This window comes from Canis aureus, chromosome 18 (assembly GCF_053574225.1).
Source record: "Canis aureus isolate CA01 chromosome 18, VMU_Caureus_v.1.0, whole genome shotgun sequence".
Classification (NCBI taxonomy): Eukaryota; Metazoa; Chordata; class Mammalia; order Carnivora; family Canidae; genus Canis; species Canis aureus.
In genome coordinates, this window is record NC_135628.1 from 11,709,442 (window position 1) to 11,733,312 (window position 23,871).

General features: G+C 34.3%; 1 long non-coding RNA gene across 1 annotated transcript; it reads right to left on the bottom strand.

The window, feature by feature from the left end:
• Window positions 1-1,063: 1,063 nt before the first annotated feature.
• On the bottom strand, window positions 1,064-23,621 carry LOC144288262 (uncharacterized). The gene is made up of 2 exons (XR_013356234.1): window positions 23,454-23,621; window positions 1,064-1,200 (listed from the first exon to the last, which is right to left on the bottom strand). It is a non-coding gene; the product is annotated as an uncharacterized LOC144288262 (long non-coding RNA).
• Between the last annotated feature and the right edge of the window lie 250 nt (window positions 23,622-23,871).

Sequence of the window (23,871 nt, forward strand, 5' to 3'; positions counted from 1 at the left end):
ATTTTTTCTTAAAAATTCGATTTCATTTGCTGCTTCTGTTCTCTGACATTAAAAGCACAATAACCTTTTTTTTTTTTTTTTGTCAAAACGTAATCATTTTAAGTTCCTAATAATAGAAAATAACTTGGTGAAAGATTTCTTCACCCAGTGACCTGTATTACAATGAGGAATTACCTGGGGGGATAGAGGGTGAGATAAAACAGTGGAGAGCCTAAAGACACGGTGAGGCTGCTAGATACCAGCTCCTTGGGGATATCATCTGTTTTATTCAATCCCTTTCCCCCTAAACCTAACACAGTGCCTGTTCTGCTATTTTTGTCAAAGAGCATCAAAAGTAGAAAACAAAAAATCTTACTATTGCAATGATATGGATGAAACTAGAGGATATTATGCTAAGCGAATTAAGTCAATCAGAGAAAGACAATTATATGATCTCACTCATATGTGTATTTTAAGAAACAAAACAGAGGATCATAGAAGAGAGAAAAAAAAAACAGGACAAAATCAGAGAGGGAGACAAACCATAAGAGAGTCTTAATCACAGGATACAAACTGAGGTTTGCAGGAAGGGAGGGGGTGGGGGGATGGGGTTACAGGATGATGGACATTAAGGAGGGCACGTGATGTAATGAGCACTGGGTATTATTTAAGACTGATGCATCATTGACTTCTACCTCTGAACCCCATAATAGATTATATATTAATTAATTGAATTTAAACAAAATTTAAAAATTTAAATTAAAAAGAACAAAAAGCTTTACATTTCTCAGTATTTGACTCTAAAAATGGAATGTTGAAATTGATTAGGTAAATTAATTCAGAGTTTAAAATAGATAAGGAAGAGTTTATTCAGTCATTGCTCTTAGTGTGAATTTAAGCATGACATTGTTTTTAGCAGCTCTGTTCTTAAGAAGGCAAATAATCAGATTGTAGAAGAGCTCAAATATGCAGATTCTTCAACTGAGACACTCAAGCAGGTAGCCAGATGATCCACTGTCACCAACATGTACGGGAAGATAAGTGGATTGCCAGAAGCAAAACAGCCTCCTCTATCCTGCTATGCCCGTTTTTTTGTTGTTGTTGTTGTTGTTTGGTTTTTTGTTTTTTTTGTTTTTTTTCAGATACTTAGTGACACAGGTTGTATCTCTCAATCTGTTTATAACCAGGCTACTATAAATAACATGATCTCCCTCAGGCATCCTGTGAACAATAAAAAGAAGTTTATAAGAATAATAATACTAAAAGTCAATGAACTATATTAACACAGTATAAAAACAAAGTGGTTCTCTGGCAATTTGGTGGTGTAAGGTAGAGTTTCATTTAAAATTCTTAACTAAGAGAGATTTTTATGTTACCCCAGGATATCTCCTTTGTCTTCCTCTGAACATCCAGTTTAAAATGAACAAAGACAATTTTATAAAAATCCTTTAAAAAAGAGACATAATCTTCCCCTTCCAAAGCGAAAAAATTAAATGAAACAAAATTTGTTAATAATAACTCACTGATAATTTTAGCCAACGCTACAGTAATCTCAGTTCCAGAGTAGAGATTCACCACATCCAGAGCAATGTTTTACAAAATGTGTGCACAGGGCAGCCCGGGTGGTGCAACGGTTTAGCACTGCCTGCAGCCCAGGGTGTGATCCTGGAGACCTGGGATCAAGTCCCACGTCAGGCTCCCTGTGAGGAGCCTGCTTCTCCCTCTGCCTGTGTCTCTGCCTCTCTCTCTCTCTCTCTGTCTCTCATGAATAAATAAATAAATAAAATCTTTAAAAAAAAAAATGTGTGCACAAATCACCTGCAAAATTCAGACTACTATGTTCCACACAAACCTATTAAATCATAATCTTTGAAGATGTGGAGATCTGCATATTTGACAAGGTTCTTAAGTGATTCTTTAGTATACTGAAGTTGAAAAACCACTAGTCTAGAGTCTACTGATTATCTTCCAGATAGCATTTCTAGACTGCATGGTGAAATGGTGTATTATGTGCCCACCCAAAATGCATAAATGCAAACTCATTCAAAGAAAATCGTCTACCAGCTACTTGTTTTCATTAGGTTTCTTTTTATTATGAAATTATATCAACTCGCCCTGTTGCCCATTTGACTGTCAAAGCATTTTCGGTATGTCTTTATTAAACCATTTCAAAATTCTGTACTTTTGAATCATTTCAAGGAATAAAACATTGGAATTTCTGTTACACTGTTTATAGAAAATTCAGTTATAGAATTTTCGTGTGGTATTAACTGAAAGATGTTTAGTTCATCTCTCCCTATTGATATTCCAAATTATCCATGAGCCAAACCAGACTACCAGGCAGTGGCCATACTCATCCCTGATACGAAAACTGAAATACTTTTACAAACCTATACTTTGATTGCTGTGGTTTGTTAACAGTGAGCTTCCTCTGATATTTGTTGGGAAGATAGAGTTGAATACTTTTGTTGAACACATCACAGTACACATCTGTTATGAAGCCCCATGGTTTGCTTACCAAGGAAAACAATAGCCCTTCCTTAACCAAAATGATCTTGTATTTCTATTTGCTGTGGCTGCTTAGATCAGTAGTATAAAGTATCTAACACATAAATTTCATGATAAACTTTAATTCCAACTAATATTATTAAAATTTCCTTAAAATTTCCCTTCCTTTCCTTTTGAGCCTTTTTTCTTCACTTACTTTAATTTTCATCTTGCTTATCATGATTTTTGTCTGAAGCTTTTTGAATCATTTTTGGAATAATGAAGGACATAAATAAGCCTTCACTATACTAATGATACAGAGTTGCATAGTCATAAGTATTCAAAATCTTACTGGATGTAATTCCTATTATACACATTTTATCTTTCAACCCTCTATGTAAAATCTCTAATATACAAATTCAATATTTAACATTACACTTAGAAAAAAAATCATTAGGACTTGAGTAAGAATAGGATAGGCAATGATGGGATATAGTGAATTCTCCATTATGGGAGGTAATCAAGGTAATCAAGCAAAAGTGAAGTCACTACTTAGTAAGAACATTGTAGAAGAGTTTTATTTTAGTATAAGTGCTGCTGAAGCAAGCACTGTAGAAGAGTTTTATGTCAAATAACATTGAATGACAAATATTTGGAGTCTCTACTAACTCTGAAATTCTTAAATTTATTGCTTAAAAAATTACATAGTTATCAGAAAAAAAAGTAAAAGAATTAAAGGAAATATGTATTTCCCAGAAAAGAGTATTTCTAAATACATAATCAGGAAAAATTATATTTCTAGAAATAGACTGAATAAAAACTTGTCATATTTTATCTGTTAACGCAAGTAGGCATGCACTGCTTGCCTAGGTCCACACTTTCTATCTCAAATTGTATGAATGAACAAGCTACAATAAAATCTGAGAGTGATTTAAGGACTTAAGTTCAGCATTTGCTTCATATTTCTTCTGACAAAACTTTTAGTAGTATAATCTTCAGTGCCAGGAAATCAATTAACTTGAAAATTTGCCAATGTTGCCAATAACCAGTAATATGAATGTAACCCTTTTGCATCTTGGGCGTGGAGAAATTAAATGACCAAACACATTCAGCTAAATCTAGCCTTGAGAGGAGGTTGTTTCTTTGCAGTGAGGTTCTTTGAAGTGAGAGATGGAAACAGCAATGAAGGAAAAGGCATCTGAGTAATCATATAAAGTCTTCCAAGTGGAACTCAGCCCAAAAGACACTTTTGTTCTGTCCAAAGGCACAAAAATCTATGAAGACCCATCTAACCCCAGCATTTCAGGGCACAATGGGACTCTCTCCACAGAAGAGCCCTTCTGTTAAAAGCATGGTTTATGCAAGTTGGTAATAACAATTACAAATAAAAATGATGATCAAGATAATGAATATGATTACTGAATTCTAGAAAAGATATAAGCTTATAATGTAAAATTAAGCACAGAGCTACTGCAAATACAGAGATTAAGAACTCTGTCTATCCCATTTAGAAACTAATTCTGACACTAAATAAGACCAGACCAGATGGGGCACAGAGAAGTAATTACTTTTTTACTTTCTGTCCTGTCCATGGCTGCTTTCACTTTATAGCAGCTGCATTGAGTAGTGACCACAGAGATGATATGACTGGCAAGGACTGGTGGCATCTGATCTAAAGTGTAGTCTACTTTTTGTGAATGTCTACATGAGCTTCTTTCATAACTAGCTTTTAATAATTCTTTATGAAAGTGTTTGCAAAATGAAAGATTGCTTGCTGTGTCACTGGGAATGCCTTAACCTACTCCTCTTTCTTGAATGATGCTTTTCAGTGTTAGAATCATTCAGCATTTTTAAATAGCATTTCCTTGTCCTCCTGTATATAGCATTGCTGATGAGAAGTCTACTGTGATTGTAGTTTCTGTGGAGAAAACTTGCCTTTCCTCTCTCCTTGAACTTGAAATTTCTTCTTTATTCTTGATATTTTAAGTTTGGAGATAATGTTTTGGTGTGGTTTTTATGACTATCTATCCTGATGCATAATAAGCGTGCAATTTCAACATTTAGTTTAGTAAGTCTTCTTTATTTGAAAACATTTGCAGCCTTTTTTTTTTTTGTATTTTGATTTTTTATCCCCTTCTTTTCTCTTCTTTAATCGGTGTCTATTGCAGTCTGTTACTATTATTCTAGCTTCCCTGTTCCACAGGTTCTCTTTCACATTTCTTCATCTTGGCATCTTGGTTAGTTTCAAGGTACCTCACAATCATTTTTTGATTTGTTGAATTCTGTCTTCAACTGTGTACAGATTAAAGTCTGTATTTTTCAATTCCAATATTTTGAATTAGTCAAATACATCTTTTCTTGCTTTTAGGAGTTGCTTTTCATAGATATTAGTTCATCTATCATACTTCTGAATTTGCTAATCAAATAGTTCAAAGACATTTCTAGATCTTTTATTTTCATTTTATGAGCATACTTTTTTTTTTTTTTTCCATTAGTTAGTTCTTTGGGAGCAGTCTTCCTTCACCTGACTTACATACTTTGGAGTATTGGTTTATAGACTCATCTTGAGAAGGAATTTTGTCATTATTATTGTTGTTGCTGTTCTTGCTATTGCTGTTGTCATTTTTATTTCCACTCTGAAGGCCCATTCTTTTCTAGGAATTTTGGGGTTTCCCTTACCTGGCATCCCTATCCCATTCTCCCGTGCAGAAATAGATCTAACACTGGCAACTTGGAGCTCCTGACCCATAGAGAACTCAAGGAGATTTAGCCCCTGCCACCGAAGTATCAATAACTTTTATTATTTCCATAAATATTCAACTTCATATAAGCCACAACCTAGGCAATTATCAATCGCAACTTTCTTTCAGGCTTTTTTGAGAACCTGGCTTCATGCTGTGAACTAGTTTCAGCCCTTAACCTTGCTTGAGATATACTTAAATGCTGTCATCTCATAAGAGATAAATTCTTCCCAATTCTAGACCCAGAGTCCCACCTTGCTTGATGCTTGTATTTTTTTTTTCCCTTTCTAGTCCATGGAAATGCTTATCTTCTTTCAAGCACTGATATAGCTTTTTAATTTCAATATTAAGTGTTTAATCTATTACCACTATTTTGGTTGCCAAAAGAGGAGAGATTCAAACCACAAACTTCTCTCTGCCATTTTGAAAAGATAAAAGAGTGAACACTGAAATTAGATAATCAGACTGATAAAAGTAAAGGTTCTAGAGTTATGATCCAGAAGTTTTATTCTTAGGTTTATACCCAACAGAAATGCCTATCCATATATTTACCAAAGACATGTACCAAAATATCCATAGACATACTATTCATAATAGCTTCATACTGGATGTTATCTAAATGCCAATAACAGTTGAATAGATAAATAAATCATGGCTTAGTCAAACAGTAGAACATTATATAATAATGAGAATGAACAATCTGTGTCAGGTCATAATAATATGAATAAACCTCACAAGTAACATGGCAAGAGAAAGAAGAAATTCATCAAGTTGCATGATGTTATAAAATATAATAATATTATAATTATATTATATAGACTATTATAAAATATAATAAATAAAATAACCTGTGAGATGTTATAAAATATATTGTTACAAAATATATTATGCTACTATGAAAAGATTTTCAAAACATATGATAGAGCTTTATCAGTTTCATGGTTTTTCAAACCCCACTCCTAAATTCCCTATGGATCCATGGACCTCAGGGCTAGTTCTTGTTTCCAATTAATTGTAGGTTTGGTTTGGTTTGGTTTTATTCTCTCAAAAGGACACTGTTTTCCACTCTCACAGCTATAGAGTAGGAGGAATTTAATCTCCAACAGAGCAATCAATTAAAGAATGGTAAAAATTATTTTTAACTTCCTTAATCAATAGACTTGCAAAGAGATTATTAAAAGTATGTTTACAGAGAACTTTAAAAATTGAATAGAACTTGAGCTTCCTAAAAGATTAATATCTTTATATAATTCTAACCCTAGATTCTGAGCCTGATCAGAGCTTCCTTCCACAGGTTTTAACTAGTCTTATAACTGAACCCATGAGGAGAAGTAGAAGGAAACTCATGACATTGCTTACAGTCCAATGCCACCAATCCATTGATTAGAGTGCACTGATAACTGGATTCCTGCCTCATTTTCAATTACCCTGCTTGGTTTTCTAGCCTTCCATTTTAAAAAATTGCCACTGTTTTATAGAAAATCAATATCTTCATGTTAGAACTTCTGTCAATTGTCTGCTCCAACAGGCAGCTAGGATCTTGGATTCTGAGTGAAGTTGCTAAGAGAAATGTTGCATCCATCATTTCCTTTCATTGATGTTATCTTTTGGTTTTAAAACTCTACAATAGCCCCAAAGCCTGATACTCCTAGCGAATCACTGAATTTGGCCTACAGCTCTCAAATTGCATCTAATTGCGTCCAATATTCAGAAGCCTTCTACTACTGTGCCTGTTTTTTTTTTTTTTTCTACAAGCCTGTCTTTGAAAAAGCAAACAAACCATCAAAGAAATTATCTCCTCAACCAATACTCTTTAGACTGGGAGGTACTATGTTATCAGAACCCAGTGAGCATAGCCAATGGCTTACTCTAAGCCAATAGAGTCTTTTTGGATTATATTCCAGAGTCCAAGAGGAAGATGTAAAAACATTTGCCACAAACCAGAAACCCAAGAAGAAATACTCATTATAGGCATGCTCAGCTTTCCTCAGCCAGGAACATTCTGAATCTTCTCAATTTTTTTATTCCAAGCCAAGAATCATCTGATTTAATGTGAGTTCACATTCTTCCTCAAGTCTGTGTTTAGGCTGTCTTTTATATTTAATTAGTTCCTAAAATGTACATGCATTGGCCATCTATTCTCATTAAACCCAATATCTGCTTGACATTAGGAGTCCTACAAGTATTCAGTCCTAATCTGAGCCCTTGCCTAAAGAAGAGCCATCTATTTTGGAAGGCCTTGTTCAAGGTAAGAAGTCATGGTCACTACAGACATTCTCATGATCACTGCAGACATAAGTAATTGATTATGACACTCTCACCAGGCTTGAAAAGGGCTTCACCATACATCCCCATAGAGAAATTCAAGCAGCCACTTCTAACTGGCGGGAGTTTTCATAAGAGATAAAATGTGCTGTAATTCATACTTAAAGCCTATACAAGTTTTAGTTTAATTAACTATAGCTTACTCTAACTCAAAAACATAGGGGAAAGTCTGACTTATATAGAAAACAATAGATGAATCTGATTGAGTGACAGATTTCCTTCCTTTAAGTTCCCACATTTCTAATTCTTAACATGGCCTAGTACTTATCACATATACATCTCTTTTTTTTTTATAGTTATTTTTTTAATTTATGATAGTCACAGAGAGAGAGAGAGAGGCAGAGACACAGGCAGAGGGAGAAGCAGGCTCCATGCACCGGGAGCCCGACGTGGGATTCGATCCCGGGTCTCCAGGATCGCGCCCTGGGCCAAAGGCAGGCGCCAAACCGCTGCGCCACCCAGGGATCCCACATATACATCTCTTAAGATGTATTTTATTAACTTATTAAACCTCTCCTTAGTTTGTAATTTGCTTTCTTAATTCTTTGGCATCCTGTCACATTTCCTGGGGACATATGGGGTGTTATTATTCTAGGAGATAGGAGATCAAGTCTATCTGGTCAGTTATTTCTGAGGACTTTTGGCTACACCACATCTGGCCACATATCATTAGCAATCCATTCTACCTTATATTTGCTTTTGTTACCACGCTTCCTACATGTTTCTGTAACTTGCTGGCTCACTGCTATCCACTCCCTCTACGCACTAATTATCACTTATATTTAAAAAACAAAGCAACTATGCTTTATACATAGAAATAATAGAAGAAATAGAATAGCCACACAATTTACATCTTCGCATGTATTTTTCAAATTAATGAACGACCACTCATGTCCCTTTGTCTACATTCTTTTTTCACAAGGCCACTTAATGAAATGCATTGTATTATTATTTTTCATTTTTTTATATTGCGTGCACCTAATTATTAATACTTTCAGTAACCATATTTTACTTGCACTAATTTCCTTCTCAACAAGATTTCTTGACCATCACTGGTTTAGGTATTCAGTAGCTAGTTCCTCAACTAAGTAATTGAGGATAAATCCAAATCTCACGCTAGAAAAAAAAAATAATTCTTTTTGATTAAAAACCAAATAAACAAATGAGCTTGTAATGGATGTTAGAGAGGGACTCCATCCTAAAAGCCAAGATGCAAAACAAAACAGAACATCAGCAGGAAACTCATTCTTTAAATATGATAGTCTCCACCTGTGATAAGAAATAAGCTTCTCCCTGGGGATTTTATACTCTCCCCTCTAGAACCAGGTGACAACCAGGAGCAGTACATGACAGTATGAAGAAAGCTTCATTTATTTTCTTTTCATTACCTAAGAAACTGAGATGGGTCAGATGGAAATGAAGACCTATGAAAGTTAGCAGTGAGCACAAGCACCATTCAAGTGCTGCACTGTCCAGAAACTGTCTCCGATAAGGTAGCACGGGCTCTGGAAGGGTCTTTGGTTTCTCTTAACTAGAAACTGATGCTTTGAAGTACAAATTAAAACTGAGAAGCCTGTCACTCAGAGACTGCTGATAGCCTTTAGGTGGCTGAACTAATCTCATGCCAAGATAGAAGACTGAATTTCAAAGTAATTTGCAAAGTTAAATATAAAATATAACTGTGAGGGATCCAGAATGATGTCCTTTATTAATTTGGTATATGGACTCAAAATATGTAGTAAAATTCTGCAATACCATTCTCTATAATGAGCCTTGCCTTTGCAGGCCCAGAATAATTTTCAGTGCAAAGTCACTGATAAGGCCAAAGTATATATTTCTTACAGTTTGGGGCATCATAGATAGGCTTTCCAATTATTTTTAGTTTCAATTAGATTGGTGAATTTCCCCGTAACTCATCTGAGTCTAATCATATAATTATGTTCCATTTAATTGAAAATGAGTAGCTAAAAATGTTTAGATTAAAAAGAAAAAAACCAGTAAGCTTCAGATGATGAAAGTTCTGTCAGATATTCCAAACAAGACTTCCAAGGTCATTATTGTCTGGATCATAGACCTTAGACCAAACATTACACAAAATGTTGAAGTTAAGTAAGCAATATGCAAAGAAAAACTGAATGTAACTTATTAAATACAGCTTAGTGGTTAGAAATCTAAAATTGAGTGTTCAATTTTCAGCCTTAATAACAAGCTAAATAGCATTTCTAAGTCTCAGTGTCTGCAAAATGTAAATAATCACGGTAACTATCTCTGTTGGGCACTAGGTCTCCATCCTAACATCCTTCTAGTGGGCCTTCCTTCTCTGGAGATACTAAAATATAAAAACAATATTTCTCACACTCTCTTAGAGCTAGCCTGCATTCAAGATATGTTCTGCATTCAAGATATGTAAGTACTTTTACATGTTTGAAAGTAAAAGACAAAGCAAAGACCATCTCCTTCCTCACTTTGACTCTGAAAAACAAGGGCATAGAGATGCAGATTTTGTTTTCCTTTATAATCATATTCCAGTATGTAGGCCCAGTTTAGAAGGTCAGGAGGCACCAGTGGTGCCTACACATTCCAGTGTACAGTCACTAGCTTCACATCTCTTGACTGGAAGTTTGCTTCATTGGTGGCTCATTGAAGTAGTTTCCTGACCTGCAGATTGCCTTGATGGCCATGTCACTCACAGTTTTTTAACTAGTAGATACCATGGTAGCCTCTGATTTAAGCAGAATTAGAAAAGCATCTTTTATGTGCTTTTTAGCCACCTGTGTATCTTCCTTTACAAACTGCCAAGTTTTTGTCTTTTTGTTTTGTTGGGTTGTTTGCCTTTTTTCTCTTTTATTTTGAGGTATGATTTACGTATGTTGCTCTTACGTGTTCAACTTAATGACTTTTGACCCATGTATCCACCGGGGTAACCACCAATCCATTTACGATATGAAACATTTTCATTATCACAGAAAATTCCCATCTCCTATTTACTAAATCTACACTACCTCAAAAGCAAGCACTTTCTGATTTCTAATACATTATTTTCAAGTTTAGCTTATACTTGGAATTTATAAAAATGGTATAATATACATTATATTCTTTTGTATCTGGCTTCTTTCACATGGTTAATCTATATTGAATTCATCCCTGTTGCTGCCTGAACCATCAGATTGTTCTTAAAAACATATATATATATATATTCCTGAGGAGTATTCCTTTTTATAAGGAATCCATTTTCCTGTAAGTTTATCCATTTTCCTATAAAGTCACTGATAAGGCCAAAGTATATATTTCTTACAGTTTGGGGCATCATAGACTTTGGGTTGTTTCAACTCTTTGACTATTATGAATGAAGCTGCTATAAACTTCCTTGTACAAGTCTTTTATCGGCCTATTTTTTCATTTCTCTTGGGTCAATATCTGGGGTAAAATCGCAGTCATTGGGGGGATTACATTAAATGTTATGAGAAATGGCCAATTTCCAAACCACTCGAACGTTTTGTACTCTCACCACCAAAGCATGAGAGCTTTATTTCTCTAAATAGATGGAAATACTTAGTGTGTCAGTCTTCAATTTCACCCATCTTGTGTTGGGAAATAGTGTATCACTGTGGTTTTAATTTGCATTTTAATTTGCTTATTGGCTATTCAGTTGCATTTTCATGAAATGGCTATTCAAGTATCTTTTCGATTTTTAAATTGGATTGTTAATCATTTTATTGCTGATTTTAGTAAGGTTTTATATAGTCTGTCTTAAAGTCTTAGCACAGGTATATGTGCTAAGAATATGTTTTTCTTTCATAGACTATAACTTTCTATCAATCTTACAATGTTTTATGAAGCAGAAGTTATAATGTTTACAGAAATACATTCTATCAGTGTTTTACTGTAAGTTTGTATTCTGACTATTCTAAACATTTCCCAAAATCTTAAAGACATTCTTTAATTTTTGAAATATTTTATTGTTCTTGGTTTTATTTTATGCCTATGATTAACCTCAAATTAATTTTCATGGACAGAATGGGAATAGGGTCAGGATCCTATTTTTTCACAGATTCAACCAATTGTTCAGCACCATTTATTTGTAAAAATGTACTTCCCAATGGATTGCTTCTCAGCTTGTTGGAAATCAATTGCTCATTTGTGCTGAGTCACGCAAATTTTATTGTCAGAATTATTTGTCTTTCCGTTATACCAACACTACATCATCTTATTATAGCTTTATAGTAAGTATTGAAATTAGGTGGTGAAAGTCCTTCAAGTTTATTGTTTTTCAGTATTGTTATGGTTGTTTCAGAGTGAATTTTCATATAAATTTTGTAAATAACTTATCTACCTTTCAAAAGAGCCTGCTGGATTTTGGTGTGTATTGTATTAAACCTTGAGATTTATTTGGAGTGTGATCTTTATTCTTTCTTACAAATCCACCTTATACTTTCATCTGGCATTAAAGTTGACTCTTCCTTGAACAGTATGGGACAGAACTGTGCAGATCCACTTATACATGGATTTATTTTTGATACAGTGAGGTAAGTGTATTTTCTCTTCCTTATGATATTCTTTTGAATATTATTATGATTTTCTTAATAACATTTTCTTTTCTCGGCTTCATTTATTGTAAGAATATAATATACAATATATGTAACATGCAAAATATGTGTTAATAAACTGTTTATGTTATCACTAACATTTCTGGTCAACACTAAGCTATTAGTAGTTAAGATTTAGGGGAATCAAAGTTATAATGTGTTTTTTCAACTGTGTGGGAGGTTAGCACCCCTAACCCTCGAATTGTTCAAGGGTCAATTGTATTCAATTTTATTCTGAATAATCTATTTTAGCCATCTTCATAGTGCATATCTGCTCCAGACAAAATCTTACAAACTTTGACACTTTGAAATGTCTTTATTCACCTTCATTCAGAAGGCTGTTTCTCTGTGGACTGAACTCTACATTGCCCGATTTTTTTATTTTTCATTTTTAAGCAATTTAAAGATGTTGTTCCACTGCCATTTGGTTTGTTTCTGTTGAGTGGTCAGCAGTATTTAGTGTCATGTTACCAGGTATGTAATGTGTCCTTTTCCATCTGTATTTATATTTAGTCTCCATACTGCTCTTCATCTTTGGCTATAATATGCTGATGTGTGGATTCTATTTGCTCTGTGGGTTTTTTGTCAGTATAACTTATATTTTCTTAAAATGTAAGTTGAAGTCTTTCATCAATTTTTTAAAGTTCTCATGTAGTAGCTCTTCAAATACTTTCTTTGACCCATTCCCTCCTCTTCTCATCTCCATCTGCAAATGTATTTTACACCACTGGTTATCAACTAGGAACAATACTGTCCTCCAGGAAATATTTGACAATGTCCAGACACATTTTTGGTTCTCTAAGCTAGAAGGGTGTTTGCTAATAGCATATAGCAGATAGGGGCTCAGGATGTGACTAAACATCCTGTAATGTACAAGATATCCTCCCACAACAAATAATTGTCTGGTCCAAAATTTCAATAGTGCCAAGGTTTGCAAACCATAATGTAGAGTACATGATATTGTTTCATAGGTCTGAGACATTTTGTCTTGTTTTTATTTCACTCTTTTTCGCTTGTATTTTAGTTTCAGTGTTTTCTATTGACTTATCAGGAATTTGCCAGTCTTTTTCTCTTCAATATTCAGTCTGTTGTTAAGCCCATCTAATATATTCTTTATTTTTGATAATATTATTTTTATTTCTTGTTTTTTTATAACATCAATATCTGTGCTAAAATTAATCATCTCTTTTCCCATGATGGCTACCTTTCTCACTAGAAACTTTAGCATTTTTATCATAGTATTTTAAAGTATATTTCTTATTTTTCCAACATCTGGGCCATCTCTAGGTCTGTTCTATTGACTATTTTATGTCTTGACCCTAGGTCCCATTTTCTTGCTTCTTTGTATGTCTTTTTTTTTTTCTTTTAAGTAAGTTCTACATCCAACGTAGGACTTAACTCATGACCCCATCAAAGGTCACATACACCACCAACTGAGTCAGCCAGGCACCCCTCTTTGTATGTATTTAAATTTTTGAATATATGACATATTTTGTGTAACACAATAATAATGAATGAAGCATTTAATATCTGTCCACAGAAATTAGCATGCCTCTTCTCCTAGGCTGTTAGAATGTAGGCCTAAATTAATCTGAGATTAAAGTCAAACTGAATTTTAACTTGTGGTAAATTTAGTTTGATTTAGTTCACTAATTGTTTTAAGTACTTCGTGAATAAAATCAGTCTATTCTTTTTATTAAGACCTGTGAGGTGAACTTTACCAGGATTCTGGAATTGCTTATACTTCTTAAGTAAGTTGTTAGCTTTCATAACAGAATTTTCAGAACTCCCCCTGCATGGTCTAGCTTTCAGGTTTTTAGAAATTTAATCTCATAATTTATACATATTTTTAAAGATTTTATTTACTTACTTGAGAGAGAGAGCACAGTGGGAGAGGGAGAAGCAGGCTCCTCGCTGAGCAGGGAGCCCAACATGGGGCCTGATCCTAGGACCCTAAGATAATGATCTGAGCCGAAGGCAGATGTTTAACTGACTGAGACACCCAGGCACCCCCTCACAATTTCTGAGAATACGCTTACTATCTAGTACCAAGTCATGCTTTCTGGATTTGGGCATTTTCTTTTAGCATCACTGCCCAGTAAAATATTGAATAGATGTAGTGAGAGTGGATATACTTATCTTATTCTCTAGTTAGAGAGAAAATCTTCATTATTTCATCAGAAAATATGATGTTAATCATAGATTTGTTACAAATACCCTTTATCATATAAGGAAGTTTTCTTTAACTGCTAATTTGCTGAGACAGTTTATCATAATGGGATATCGACTTTTGTCAGATGCATTGTCTGAATTTTACTAAGATGATGCTTTACCTGCTTTTTTCTTTTAAAATAAAAAATTAAATTATGTTTTTGGGTTTGTTTTAATGTACATAAGGCAAAAGTCACATTTTTTGGTGTAAGGTTCTCTGAGTTTTTAAATATGCATAGATTCGTATAACTACAACCAGAGATACAATACAGAAACATTACTAAACCTCAAAGAATTATCTCACATATTACATTTGTAGTTAGAATCCGTTCCTTTCTGAACTCCTGGCAACCACTGACTTGTTTTGTCTTCTTTTAGTATTGCCATTTCCAAAATGTCAAATTAATGGAAGTATGCAGTATATAACATTTTAATATTGGGTTCCTTAATTTAGCATAGTGCATTAGTGATTCATCCATGCTGTTGTACATATCGATAGTTTGTTCTTTTTATCATTTTGTTGTGTTCCATTAGATTGATTTGTTTTTGAACAATAAACTAAGCTTGAATTCTTGAGAGGAAACCTAGTTGGTCATGGTGCAGTTTTGTTATCTTTTATTAAATATCACTAGGTTGATTTGATATGTTTCATTAACAAATGTATTGTCTTTACAAGGTACATTGTTCTCTAATTTGTTTTCTTATAATGGCATTGTTAGGTTTTCATATCACTTGTATCCTGGGTACATAAAACAATTGGAGAAGTCATCTTTCCTTTATTTTCTGAAAGAACTCTTGCAATACTGTTGTTTCTTCATCAAATGTTTGTTAGATTATACCAGTGAAGCCACAATTATTTGTATGAAGACTTTAAATTTAAAAAATTAACTACTGTAGTTGATATATTGCTTTTTCATTACCATTCAGTTGTCAGAGTTTTCTGTTTTGTCTTTTGATATCAACATTAATCTACATGTTATTTAGAAATGTGTTATTGTCCACTCAGATATTAGGGGATTTGTATATCTCTTAAATATCTAATTTAATTACATTGTGTCAAACCAACATACCCTACTTGATTTCAATCTTTTTTAAATTAATGAGATGTATTTCATAGCTACCTAATGGCCCAAAAGTGGCATTGGCCTACATTGGTAACCATTCTTTGATTTTGATTACATCAAGGTGTCTGATATTGTTCATATCTCTTATGCTTACTAATTATTTTTGTCTATTTGTTCTATAAATTACTGCAAGAAGAGTATTAGAATATCTAAGCATTATTATAATCTATTTCTCCCTTTGGTTCTGCCTGTTTTTGCTTGATGTATTTTAAAGCCCTTTATTAAGTACTTTGACATTCTGCCTTGCTAATAAAATGATCCTTTTATCATTTTGAAATACTTATTTATCAAAAACAACACTCTTTGAACCTATCTGATATTAATATAGATATATCATGTTCCTCCTGTTTACTCTTCGGATGGTATATAATTTGTCATCGTATTATTTTCAACCTACCTGTTCTTAGATTTAATGTACATCTACGGTAGACAGCAGACAACTTAACTGTGCTTTATCTTATCCATTCTGGTAATTTCTGCCTTCTAATTGCATTTTTCTTTATTTAAATTGAAAATGAGCACAAATATGTTTGGGCTTATATCTAACATCTTCCTATTTATCTTCTATGTATGCAATGCTTTTAGTTCTCTTTCCTTCTTGCCATTTCCTCTTTAGGGTTATTCAAATTATGGTCACTATTCTATTTATTTCTCTTCAGTGATTTTTAGCTGTGTAGACATTGATATGTACTGAGATAAGGAAATACATATACGGAATGGGAAAACGTGAGGCACATGGGTGGCTCAGTGGTTGAACATTTGCCGTTGGCTCAGATCCTGATCCTGGGGTCCTGAGATTGAATCCTGCATCAGTCTCCCCACAAGGAGCCTGCTTCTCCCTCTGCCTCTGTCTCTGACTCTCTCTCGAATAAATAAATAAAATCTTAAAAAAAAAAAAAAAAACAGAATGGGAAAATGTGAAAAGGAACCCCATGTTGTTGGATTTTATTCATAACCATCATTATGAACTAATGATTGTTTAAAAAACGTACTTCCAGGGGCACCATTTGGCTCAGTCAGTTAGTTGTGTCACCTTCAGCTCAGGTCATGAACCTGGGGTCCTGGGATTGAGCACCATGACAGGCTCCCTTCTCAGTGGAGAGTCTGCTTCTCCCTCTCCCTCTGCCCCTCCTTCCCCTGACCAGTTCATTCTCTCTCTTTCTCAAATAAATAAATAAAATATTAAAATATATATATATAATAAAATATATAATAAGTAAATATATTTCCAAATTTTCCACCAAAGAGCTCAGAAAAATGTCACCTAAAGCAATGAGTACATATAATTTAATGTCAGAGATGGGATTTTAAACATCACTTCCAACTAAAGTATATGAGTTTGAAACCAGAAAGTAAAAGGTGAGCTTGAACTATTTCATTGCATCAGAAATCAAAAATGTGTTCAAGTACTAAATGATACACAGTAAAAGAATACAGTAGATTACCTGAAAGGAACTTCCACTGGAAAAATTTAAGGCAAATTAAATACAGAAAGATGATACTGACTTATAACATATTGGTATGAAAGAAAGAGAGAAAGAGAAGGAAGGAAAGAAGGAAGGAAGGAAGGAAGGAAGGAAGGAAGGAAGGAAGGAAGGAAAGAAGGAAGTAAAGAAGGAAGTAAAGATGAAAGAAAGAAAGAAAAAGAAAGAAAGAAAGAGAAAGAAAGACAGAAAAAGAAAGAAAGAAGGAAGAAAGGAAGGAAGGAAGGAAGGAAGGAAGGAAGGAAGGAAGGAAGGAAGGAAGGAAGGAAGGAAGGAAGGAAGATTCAATATAGCTAGGGAGATACCTGCTGTCTGAGAAAAACAAGAGACTATGAGTGAGGGAGAGATCTTTGTAATACAATTAGAGAAATGGAAAAAATCACCATTTTGCAACTAACAACATAATGATTTTACAAATTTAATGAACAAATGTTAAAATCAGAACAAAAGAAGAAAGATGTATTCATACTTGGAGATTTTGCTACCCCATTTCATTAATTGAAAGAACAAGTAGAAAAAAAGCCAGTAAAGATGGAAAAGATCTGAACAATGCTATCAATCAACTTGACTAATTGCAAATTATAGAACACAATAAAAACTAAACAATATACATCTATTTCAACTGTATAAGGAATATTCACAAAGATACCATATGCTCAGCCAGAAGGTAAGTCTTCATAATTATCAAATAATGATATTAAATTACATTCATTTGCAATAAGATATCCACAAACCTTCAAATGTTTGCATATCAAACAAATACTTCTAAATAACATGGACCAAAGAACAAAAACAAATTACAGCATAAGTTAGAAAATACTTTCTACACAATAATAATAAAAATACAACATATCTAAATTTGTAGAATGTTGGAAAACTAGTGATTAGAGGAAAAAATGTAATTTCAAATGCTTAGATTAGAAAATAAAGGTATAAGTAAAACTAAGCCATCACTTTAAGAAGATAGGGGAAAAAAATGAAACTGAGCAAAGCCCCCAAAATGTAGAAGGAAGAAATTATTAATATAAAAAAAAAGAAATGAAATAGAAATAGAAATAGGGGGGAAATATTCCAACTCAAAACCTCCTATTTAGCTGGAATTTTTATTTTCTCATTCGTTGTTCATACAACTTATATTTATTTTACAATTCCTTTGAGCTTGGCACTAAGCGAGATGCTATGGAAAAGCTGTGATTACTGTCCCTTTCCTCATTGTTCTTAGGAAAATAATGATATAAATAATAAAATTTTGTAATTTGATCCACTCTATATACAACTTTAGGATGAAGCGAGATTGTAACAGAGAATCAAAGCATCTCAGATGGATGACAGATTACACAGCAGCAAAGAACACATACATAACCCAAAATGTTCAACTGATTTAGTACTGCTCAAAGGTTATAGAAACTTAGCTGAAGTGAAGTGACCATATAGAACAAAAGATATAACAGAGTTTCTTGAGACCTGCCCCATTTCTTGCTCTCTCTACTAAAGTCCTCAGTGACAATGGCTAATAGTCATTATTGCTGAGCACAAGTATTCTGGTCCTTTTCATTGGAACAAATGACGAGATTGTAATTCTAGGAAGAATTTAAGTGTGCAATTCAGTGTGTGCTCTTCCCCCTACCATGATGATCATAAAAGTTAAAAATGGAGCTTCTGTCTGCCTTAGGCCCCAACAGAGAAGACATATAGCAGAGATTGCAGCTAACTCACAAGGACAAGAGGCACAGCAAGAAATAAATCTTTGTTGTTTCAAGTAAAGAAAATATTGGGAATGCTTGTTAGTGCAACATAACCTAGCCTATCCTGACTAAGATAGGGTCAGGAAACTGCTGGAATCCTTGGGGTCTTGCCAGAACCAGAAAGATTAATATTCTGCTGTGATGCAGCACTTTAAATAAAAGGAGGTGACATCACTATTCAGATTTATATCTGAAATGTTACCCTGATAGGAAAAAAAAAAAAAAAAAAAAAGACATTCAGCTGTTAGATTATCTTGCATCATTTTTCTGCCTCAAATTATCCAACACTCCTTAAAGCTTATTTTTGCACAGAGGCTTAATCTGGTCTGTTCCGGTCAGGAATAGTGCAGAAGAGGTTAGTTATGAAGGCTCCATGAGAAAGTGACTATAATTCTAATGTGTTCAGAAATTCATTTATTTTATCCTAAAAAAAGAAATTCCCCTTTATACCTATGCACAATCCCCTATATAGTATGAGTTTAATAAATAACTGTTGATATTTTATTAGATCATCTGTGTTTTTACAAGGGTAACTCATAGGAAATAATAATTGAGGTGAACCATAAGTATATGTTAAGAATGTTACCTAATAGCTTTTTTAAAGAGCTAAAAGTATAAGTAATGGAATACTAAACCATGGTCAATGGGCTTAAGTAATTAACCACATCAATAATTAGATATCCCTAGTGAGGTGAAACTAATGACTGAATTTCGGGATCTATTATATCACAAAGGGGTATAATTCTTGCTTATGTGGCACTAGTCTGGTGTCAGTGAAATAATTTAACTTTATAATGACCTTTTCATTCAGACTTGATTAATTCCATATCATGGCATTAGCTCATGCAGTGAGCCTTAATGCCATGGTAGATATTATAATTACCTAGCAGAATCAAGGCCTATAAGCACTCAGAATTGCAATAGAAAATGTCATCATCTGAAAGTGCTTTGGCATTGGAGACAGATATAGGGCAAAATTATCTATTATCCATATAGCAATCGAATATCTAGGTATCAGAGGGTTTTAAAGTGTGCTTATATTCTCCACAACTTCAAATTATCCAAGGTTATTAGTAATAATACCCTAATGCAAACAACTTGATTACTTTTCAAAAAATATTTATTTGTTTTTCTTTCTTTTTACTTATGCATTGGGTTTAGCTTTTGGCTGCTTCCCCAGAATCCGCTGGTCATACGCTACCTCTAGGGAGGCTCTAGGCTGATAAAAACTCAGGCATACTGAGTTGCCAAACATTTTAAGAAGCCATCAATCTATTATTAGGAAAAATTAGTAGTGCTTAAACAAAAAGGTGTTGGAGTTTTAAAAAGAAGTCCAGAATAGGAAAAAAAAAAAAATCTAGCAATTTATAACAGAAAGCATTTCCAAAAGAAAATGAAATGCCATTCTGTTTTTCAGGTAATATATGGAAAAGTTCATTTTCAAGGAGGCTGAGTCAGACTCAGAATAGTAAAGCTCTTCAGGCAAAAAGTTACCTCAAATGTCTAACTCTTTGGTAATTAATTATGTATTATTGTAGTACCTTCAGTTTACAAATGATTTTCACATTTGATCCTTATGGTTCTGAAGAGATATGAATAGTAGCATTCTCCTTTCATGGAGGAGGGTACTGAGGCCAGAATATAGTGCAAGTGACTGAGATCATTAACTATTTAATGTCACTGTCAGAGTGATATCATTAAGAAGGCCTAGGCTTTGCCCAGAATATACCTAAGATCCCATCCCAACTACTTCTGTACCAGCTGTGTGGCATTGGTACTGTTTCTAAACTCTTCTGGGCCACATTCTCTATTTTCTATGGACAAAGAGAAGATAATACCTATTTCAAAGACTTGATATAGAATTAAATAAGAGAATAAAAGAACATTTCAGTGCTTGCCAAAAGTATCCTGGCAAATATTTTTTTTTAAATTTTTTTATTTATTTATGATAGTCACAGAGAGAGAGAGAGGCAGAGACACAGGCAGAGGGAGAAGCAGGCTCCATGCACCAGGGAGCCCGACGTGGGATTCGATCCCGGGTCTCCAGGATCGCGCCCTGGGCCAAAGGCAGGCGCCAAACCGCTGCGCCACCCAGGGATCCCTATCCTGGCAAATATTAAACAACAGGCTCTCTGAAGAAACAAAAATGTATACATATGTGTATGTATATAGGTTTATATAAATGCTATAACCATAAGGGATGTTTAGCACACAAATAACAAATTATAATAATATACACAATACTTATTATTACAAATTCTGTATAGCCAATTGATGCTAACAGAAAGCTTCCACTGGTATTTTCCAAACTCTTATATTGGTAGCCAAATTCTAGCTGCAATTCAAACAGGATTTGACAAACAGAATTGGATCCCAATCTACTATCCCTTTTCCCAATTGATGTATCATCAATAAATCTGATATGTGACATGAATACTGGTTGATATTCTTGTTTAATGAGTTAGGAGGAAAGTGAAACAACCAAAATGCATATCAACTTCAGTTGCTCCTCAACGATGTGAATGGCATCTTTGCTGAATCAAGTAAAGTTTTCAAATGATAAATAAATATTTCCTCAATTTTATACTACCCATAATGCAACTGCATGGCACATTTTCAACTTTAATCTGCATTATTAAAATTTCTTATGATTAGACAACCAACAAAACAATAAATCAGTCTACCTTGTAGTATTTGCAAACCATGGCTAATATCAACCACCAATGTGATGTCATGGAAACCAGAGTTTAAGACGAGATGTGCAGAAGCGTGCTGTTACATAGGATTTTCACCATCCAGGGACAAGAGAGGCAAATTGCCCCCTCAAGAATATAGATAATGGCAAAAGGTAGAAAAATAGTTTAGAAGTGATGAGCTGTAAGAGCTTATTATGTATGTTTCATATTCTATGTAAGTGTAGGCTTACACAATTTTCTTTTTAATAATGGATGGTTTTAATGACTGGCTTGACAATTTCTTGAAAATTAAACAGTGTGCTCTTAGGTGAGCCCATACTAACTGGCAACCAGGCAACACTGGAACCCACCACATATGAAAATTTATCTTTTTCCTTTTGTCTTGTTACCCTTCTAATCATTCTGCGTATATCAGTCGAAGGCTCTACCAAAACCAGTGTAGCACTTCTGTCTGTGGCATCTAAGAGCTTTGGGGAGCTACTAGGATAGCTGCTCTTAATTAAGTCAGCTTCAAAAACTTCCAAATGTGCTTAGTTTCCCTTAACAGTCATTATGCAGCTAACATATAAATTTAGCAGAAAATGTTTTGAAACTATTTTTATAATCTGTCTGTTTTGAGGAAAATAACAAAAAGCCATAAGAAAAAGAGATTACTTTATTTGTAGTTGTTCTCTGTAGAGCTGAACTATGGAAAGCAGCAACATTTATTAATATCTTTTCTCTTTGAAAGATGCTCACTCTTTAACCTAGGGGGCCATCTATCCTAAGAGTCCATTGCTGACTTGGCCAGTAAGAATTCTGGCCAGAGGCAGGGTATAGCAGGCTCAAAGCTCCTTCAGGACCTGCATCACACTGTGTAGCAAGGTTTCCTCTAGGTAAGAGCATACCAAGTAATATATCTGGCCCTCCTTGTTAGTCCTCCGCTTCACACATATTCTCCCCTGGAGGTTGATACAACTTCACTAGATTCCTGCTACCAAATTTCATAGAGGCTTATTGGGATGTGTGATACCAAATATTATGTTTATTTATCCTGGCCATCTGGATTACACCCACACCATGTGGGAACAAGCCCTGAGTAAACCTGGGACCTTTTTTAAAAATTATTTATTTATTTATGTATTTATTTATTTATTTATTTGAGAAAGAAAGAGAACATAAGCAGAGGAAGGGGCGGAGGAGAGGGAGAAGTGGACTCCTGGCTGAGCAGGGAGCCTGACTCAGGGCTCGATACCAGGACTCTGAGATCATGACCTGAGCCAAAGGTAGATGTTTAATCAACTGAGCTACCCACGTGCCCCAAGCTGGGACCATTTTTATCCATTAATCATGTTACAGTTCTGATGGGATGAGCACCTATCTAGCATTGCTTTACTTTTATCTTTCTTCATTTTCTAATTTTTTTGAGGAATAGGTGAGAAGAGGAATCATAAAATGTTATACAAGCATCTTCTCTCATTCCACACAAAACCTCTTCTTGTTTCCTTTATCACCAAACCAAAAGCATTCAAGTGTTTGTTCAGAAGTTACATATTTTACAATCACACAATAAAATAGAGCTTCTCCCAGACATAGGGAAATGAAATGAAGTACACTTTCTTCGTTTTATCAACACTTATTTCAACTGCTACTGATACAGATTTTAGGACAGACTAAAATGTAATTTGATATGAACTGTCCCCTACTCCTCATGGGGCTATTTGTTAGATTCAGTTTTGTGTCACAAAATAATCTCTTTACTAGATTCCAGTTTCAGCTCTTCTCCTTAATAGTTTCATGACCTTAGACTTATCACATTCTCTAGTGTCATCTGGAAAATGGAGATGAATAATACATTCCTACTTAGCTGATCAAATGATTGGCGAACTGCTTTAAAAAACATATTTTAAAAATGTTTCATAAATAGAAAGATACAATGCAAACAAAACATGTTATTATAGTTAATGCTTAACCTTTCAGCTCTAACATAGTTACACAGTTTCCAGAGATAGACACAAAGGTTTGGATGAGGAATTTATTATCCTGAGGGGTCTAGATAAGATACTAGAATGTTTCCAGGAATATTCACATCTTACCATGAGGCAGCCACTCATTCTTTCTATATGGGAGTATTGCTCCAGACTCCAAAGCAGGACTCTGGGGGACTAGATTTCAGGAAGCAAATCCTTCTTACCAAGAGTAGAGAGTTTGCTTCTGTTAATGGACCTGGTGTAAGTGTAGAGAATTATACTGATCAGAATGTTCAGTAGACACCATTTGCCATGACACATTCTGATCAGCGCTTTGGTAATACTGGTCTGGCAGTTCTTAGAACTCCTCAGTGCAGTTCCCACAAGTACCCTCAACCAAGTCATTCATCTCAACTGCTATGTTGAAGTGTGTTCTGAGACCCTCTGTTTAAAAGGCAACTGAAGAAAAATTATTCTGGAATAGGAGTGGGAAAGACACTTTTTTTCCAAAGTACTTTTTTAAGGAAGGGAAGTTTAAAAACTC